We start from the raw sequence: 7597 nt of genomic DNA on the forward strand, positions 1-7597 counted from the left end.
CTATTCTAACATACCTTCGGTTTTATTATATACATTTGATCAACGCTGTAAATAGGGCCTCATCACGAAATTACCACAAATCTGTTGAAAATAACATCTACGATGTAGTTACTGCAGTAAATATTCTGTATAAAATATAGTAAATCATGTCAGAAATTGGTCTTAAACAGATGCTAATCATGCTTTCTTAATTTCTTTATTTTAAAACATTAATTTCTAGAAAGAAGCAGACTATAAAACTATTGCGTTTATTATGCATAAACATCTGCTCAATGAATGATTTTATGGTCAGCAAAGATGACCAATGTCTTTGCAAATTTCTCGAAAATAAATAATAGTATTAATTCTAAACCTTATATCGTAACCAAATATATTCAATATATAAAATAATGCTCTTTTACAATATAAGCTGGTTTGCTATTTTTACATCAACACGAAGACTAACCATTTTATATAATTGTTTGCATTATCGATATGGTTGAGTCCAGATATAAAATAATTGAATTAACATTCAAATTGATATTGCAGAGCAGGTTTTTGCAGAAACAAATTATAAGTCAAGGACAATTTAACTAAGGGCAGGGCTGAACACAAGCCATTAACACTTATCACGCAAAAGACGTGACTTAAAAATGTCCATCTTTAATCTGATCACAATCAGTCATCACTTTACGGATCTCTTCAAATTGTGATATATTGGCTGGTCATAGTCTGCAATGGTCGCATGGATAGTTTCAATTACCGTTAGCAGCCTTTGATTTAAATCAATGCAGATTTTTGACAGGGATCCTACCAGTAAAGACATCTTGGAACTAATTAAGCAAATGAAACATTTTGTCTGATTGAAGTATTCTAATGAAAGATGTTTTTTATTCCGAGAAAAGCCTAACAAAATTATTTTTTGTCAATATAAGGTCAGTGCCCTAACAATATCCTGTTATAATTTGTACCATGTACTAGTAATCAAGCTGGTGATCTGCTATTTAACGTTATTATCATTTACACTTTAATAATCATGATTACATTTCTCAGTTCAAATGCAATAACTAGAAGTTACGTTTATCTTTATCATAATACAAAAACAAATAATTCAAAAACGTTGTGGATTTTTTTTGTGTTTTCTGTTATTAAGATATCTTCTTAAGAATGTGTGGAGTTCAATGAAAAGTTCTGTATACAATGTACATTATTTTGTGCCATTATGTTATTTTGTTACTTCCAGGTTATAAGCATGTTTTGAAATGTTGCTTAAAATTAGATTTGTTGAGGAATTCTACATTATTTCTTGGTTTTATTTGTAACACAAAGCCGGTTATTTTTATAATTATTGATAATCACTTTTTGTAGAATAGAACCAGGCTAGTAAAGAAATTGGTTATTTGTTACTATGTGCTAAGATAAAACCAAGTAAAAACGAGCAAAGTTTTCATGATGTATGATAGTTATGTTTCATGGAATTATATCCACAGGACTAAAATAATTTGAATGATTGATGATAAATCGGTAGATGGTATTATGTTCCTTTGTTTGCCAACGATTATTAGAATTATTCAAAACATTTAAAGGAGTGATGTATGTTATTTATATCTGAAATTCCTTTTTCACAGGAAACCCTTCATTTTATAAATATTTACTATATATATGGATGTAGACTTTACAAAATGAAATGTGCTCTGTTGATGGCAAGTCTTAATGAAGACATATCTTATGTCTAAATTGTATAACAAACGTTTGTCTCAAAGAAAACTGACAAAACTCCTGTAAAATCATGTGAAAGAATAGTTTAAAATTACGTCACGCTTGGTTATTGCATAAGACAAAAAATCCCTACAAATGACAAAGCAGAAGTATATATGTAGTAAGTGTGCTTGTTAAATGTTGTTAAATGTAAGTTAATGTCAAGTCTCAAGAGACAGTTGCTCATTAGTCGACTCCTTGACATTATATAAATTCTGTGTTATATAGTGAACTGACTGAAGTGGCAAAATAATCAGGTCATGTCTTTTTATAGTTCAAGGATGTAAAGGTTTATTGTATAATAAAACACAAAACAATGCTGATTATATTGACAGTCAAATTTTAAAGCAACCTTGAAGAATGGAGGCTCAAAGCAGATTCCAATAAATCCTGTTTACGGCCCGTAACTAAACATACTGCCAATCACTAAACAGTGTAGTGGGATTAGGTAAAAAAGGATAGAAAGGATAAAAAGTTGGACATGAAGTGGGAAAGTCAGCAGGCTGTATGCCAAATTATTAACAAATACATAACTAACCAATCGGTTAGTGATGTAACATAATAATTATGGATAGGTTAATACGGTTGCTTATTTAAGAAAAAGAGTAACCACCTTTTAATAAAAAATTGAAACAAGAAAGACCAGTGTTCACTCATAAATATTTTGGACTTCATCAGTTAAACTTCGATTTCGATTCACTAATTAAATTTTTATTCTATCGGCAGATATAGAACTTTCCGATACTGCGTTCTTACTTCAAATCGGTTTAAACATATTTTTTGTTTTGTTTGTTTGGATTTTTACGGCACGTCAACACATAACTGGCCATATCGTGCCGAATGCTATAATAGGCTTAAAATATTATGTAAAACATTGTAAATGACAATAGAAATGAGCCAATTAGACCCTAGAATACAAATTTATCTCTTTTAAATAATCAATTATGTTTTTTGATGGAATTGTATTAAAAAGTTCTTTGAGTGAATTTACAGAATAAAATCTATTACGGGCCTGTGAAAAATCATGACATTCAAGAAGAAAATGCTTGACAGTAAAATTTTCATTACAACCTACACAGAAAGGGGCATTGTCATTTGTGAGGAGATAAGAGTGGGTAATTTTAGTGTGTCCAATTCGGCATCGAAGAAGAACTGTTTGATCACGGCGGTTTGACAGAGATAGAGATGGTGACATATCAAGAGATGTGTTTATATCGTGAAGTTTATTAAAAACGGCATTGTCCCAATTGCTTTCCATTCAGATGATACGAGTTTATTTATAGCCGGTCTAAAATCACAAGCAGGTAACAATAAGTCAGTTTTTTGAAAATTTAATGATTGTTTAGCTAAAGCATCTACTTTTCATTTCCACGTATTCCTACATGGCTTGGAATCCAATATAATTTAATATATTTTGTTTTTAGTATATCATGAAAGCGTAAAAGAAGTTTCTTTACCATGCTATTGTCAGATTTTTTATTTTTAATGGATATTAAAACAGAAAGCGAGTCAGAAAATATCACAAATTTATCGTGGGTATGCTGTGCTATGTATGACAATGCTAAATCTGTTGCAGTCTTGTTAATTGCTTCTGATTTTTGAAATTCCATGAAATTTTGTCTTCAAATTTTAATAGAAATCTGTAATTAGCACTGCATTAACATCCAATGCCTTGTAACGAAATCTAACAACATCGTACACTACTTAAGATTTCCTAAACTGGTAATTTTCAAAATGTTTTAATAGCTATATTTACAGACTTACCTTGGTAAGTAAATAAATAAGTAACTCTTTCGCATATATTTTTTGCTTCATACTTTTAAATCAATTAACAATGTATGATTGTGAATGAGTTCTTTATATACATATTCGGTGCCAAATCACAGTAGTTATCTTTTTATTCATTATTTTATTGTTCTCGAAGCAATTAGCATATATCACACGGCGATAGTGGTTAACTCGTACTAGTAGTTATTGATGTAAGGTTATGTGAATGTTGGGATGTTACTCTTTTGTATTAGATTTATTGAAGATTTCTACAAATTATTTATTATTAACTTTTTATATGTAACACCAAACAAGTTATTATTATAAAAGATCGACTTTTTGTCCAAACTGATTTTTACTACAGCTCTAATAAGGATGAAGGTTGGTTGTTTATGAATCTGTTATTTCATGCCAGGAGGAAACAAATCATTATCTGTAACCAGCGCTCAAAGAAATTTTATGATGATGTATTGCGGTTTGGAGTAGTCTAAACGACTAGGTGAAATGCATAATTTGATTTACAAATTTAAGAAATCCCTCTTAAGCTTCATTTTTAAAAGAGATGTTATGATACGTTACATATATCTATTGGTTTTATAATTTATATGCTTTATGTAAAAGTCTGGAATTGCTTATCGCTAGTATATTCAAAACTACCTAAAGCATTCTAGCAGTTTCAACAGTTGCAGACATATTAAACTGAACTTTGTTAACCAATGGCTGAAAGATCATCACTACTTTGGCCTAGGAAGGCCTCAATTTATAAATATTTGACAAAGATTTACATTTGTTACTTCGCTCTTGTAGGTAATTGAAGCATGAATAGAAAAGTGACATGTACGAGCAAATATTGAATATCAATATAATTGTAAACTATTAGCAAGTATCATCAAATGAAACATATCACATGTGCTAGAAGATGTACTATTCATGTTTACCATATTGACCATTCTAGGGCAGTTTTAAGCAAGAATATTTTATCAAATAATCTAGTACCAGTTTTTGTATTGTAATACAATGTTGTTCTTATAGTATGGCATATATTTTAAACTTTGACTACATGTCACATGAATGCGTTTTTTGAAATTTTCTCCTTGTGTACGTCTTACCATTATAGCAAATAGTCTCAATAGTTCCGAAACAGTGATTTATATTATATACGTACACATGAAATTTTGAGAAATATTGATGAAAAATGCGTATTTTAATTTATTTTTCATTGGAGTGAAACATATTTTTCGTATTTTCACTGGTTTCCAGCCAGATAACTTTCTTAATTAGGCTAAAATACAACATTTAAGGGGTAATCTTTCAAATTAAAAAAGTAAAACAACTAAAACAATATCCCGAAATAGGTCAAAATGGGCTAAAATTGCACAAACTGAGTTAGTCACGCAATAGAAATATTATGATAAATACTGTCAAACAGTTATCAATTGAAAATAACTTGAACATGACTTTTTCAATTGTGACTATTTTTTTGCTTTTTCTTACAACCACAGTACATTTTTCTCAAGGTTGAAATTCTTGAAATTATGTTTGCTCATCTACTGGCGAGCAATGCAGCTTTAAACACTGTTATTGTGACATGAGACAAGCCAATCAAGTAGATACAGATTAATTGACAGTTATCCCATTTACGACACCTTGTAGCTCATTAAGTAAAAGAAACATATCGATTGATTAAAGTATTCAGGAGATATTCGAAGATATTTTTAATGTCCTGAGAAGAATACGCTCAAGGCTATTATCTAGCGTCGACTTTTAAGGTTAAGTGTTCTAACAAGATATTTACTTCCTTTTTTAAATTGATAGCCTATAATCTAGCTGGTACGTCGCTGATATAGCGCAGTTATCAGATACATTAAAAAATTTTTTGCTTCTAGTGCAATTCAGCGGTGAGAAAATAGACCTTTGAACATCAGCAAAAACAAGGCTTTACGGGGGCGGCGTCCTGTGAACGTTGCCTTTGCCTGGTTGGTCTTTATTCTTGTTATTTCAAACCTTCTAATGGAAAATATGTTTAAGACTGAACTTACTTATTTCTTAGTTTGACAAGTCATACATCACATTTACTTTTTACTGTTACTTGCTAAATTGAGATGAATCATTAACATTTAAAAGAATATCTGCTTTAATTAAGCAGGTTTAATGACAACAATAACCACTAAAAATTGGTATGAAACAATTCAAGACTTTATATTTCAGATTTATTCAATAACAAAGAAAAACAAGTACATATTAATATTGTCTCTTTTCATATTTTGTAGATATCTGTAATAAATGATGATTTTCTTATCAAATTTGCAAGCAATAAACAAAATTACCTCTACGTGTGTTTGATCGGCTTTGTTAACACTCGCCTAACATTTCCATATGAACAAGCATGATATCTTAAGCTTCTTTGAACGTCAAAGGTTTACTGCCAATAAAAGTCACGGATTAATATTAACATACGATACAATATGCACATGACAGTTTGATGATATATCTGCAACGGGTCATTTCATTACCACAGTAAAGAGCACGTCAAGGCTATGTTTCCATGAAATTTGTCACGAGTATATACAAGTTATTCAGTATTTTATCTTGAACTTTTTATCACGTGATATTAAGCAGTAATGTATAGACTAGCATTTTAAATAAGATATATCAGTAATTATTGCGTAATTATAAAGACAGAGTGAAAACTATCAAAACAGTCTTTATAAGATGTGTTGTGAACAATATGACAGGATATGCCTATTCCAAATTGTTATAATTGATTGTTAAGAAACAAGCTAAATATAAAAGAAAAAAAAATATAGATATCTCACAGTAGAAGTTACATACTTTCTTTGCTTTTACGTTGCATAAAGCAGCAAGCATGTTCTGCGTTTTCAGATTTAAACTGTGGTTTTAATCACTATTTCTTAAGATCTACTTTATGAGAATTTTCATACTAATAACACAACTTTAGATCGCATGAATACAAACGTCGGAAATTAAGTGTGTTTTCGCCTTGTCACTACATTGATTTCAGTATTCAATCAATTTATGCTTTATGAATATTAAAATTCGCTGAATGTATAAGAAGCACAACCAATACACAATCTTGTAAGATCCCTGCTTCATGTTTTGTCAGCCTCTATTACAAAGGGAACTTGTTATGAAAGATAAACGATGTCTTATCAAAAGTAACGCCCGTGCGTTATCAGTGTCCGTTTTGCAATTGACTGTCTAACTAGAACTAAACATAAGAACATATTTCAAACTTCATTATGGGTAAAATGAAACAATAGAGTAATGAACGTAAATAATCACCGCTGATAGACTTCATGTTCCCATATCACTTACATTGAAATATCAAATATTGCCTACTGATCAGGTTGTCTTTAACTACATTGTACCTTGACCGAAATGATCAATGGCATCACATTTATCAATTGATCCATCTTTATTAATACTCGAGTTACCAATATTGAAAGCAGTACATTTAAAATTTTATATTCACATTGAAAGATATTTTGTAGTGATAAGACAAGAAATGTCAGGAATGCTTCAAGGACTTATATCAATTTTAAGACATATTACATATAAATGAATCAATGAAATGAACAGGCTAAGTAAGTGCAATAAGAGATAATATATTTTAACATTTTAAAAGCAAGTGCAATGATGATTATGAAAACTGGCATTGACAACTGACAACCATTTAATTATTATTACTCGATGAATAACGTAAATAAATATGAAAATATGGTTTTTAGCACTTAATAACTAGACAACGACATATTACACAATCTAAACTGACGTTTACATTAAACAAATTGCAATGTGTATGTACCAAGCCGTTCCAAATTTGTAAAATATCACTTCTATATATTGGTTCATTTACAAATGTAATGTTATGTTTTATTTACAAAGTAAAGACAACAATAATAATAAAATAACAATTCAATGTCATTATGGAATCTATCAATAAAATACAAAAATAATGGTACTGTGAACATATCAATATTATTATTATTTTTTATATTAATATAATCATTCTTAAATTATCCTTTAGACTTTATAGTTAACTTTAATGAAGTTATACATTAATGTAGCAATT

The sequence above is a fragment of the Ruditapes philippinarum genome, unplaced genomic scaffold, assembly GCF_026571515.1.
Source record: "Ruditapes philippinarum isolate M1 unplaced genomic scaffold, ASM2657151v2 ctg3439_1_1_1_1, whole genome shotgun sequence".
NCBI lineage: Eukaryota > Metazoa > Mollusca > Bivalvia > Venerida > Veneridae > Ruditapes > Ruditapes philippinarum.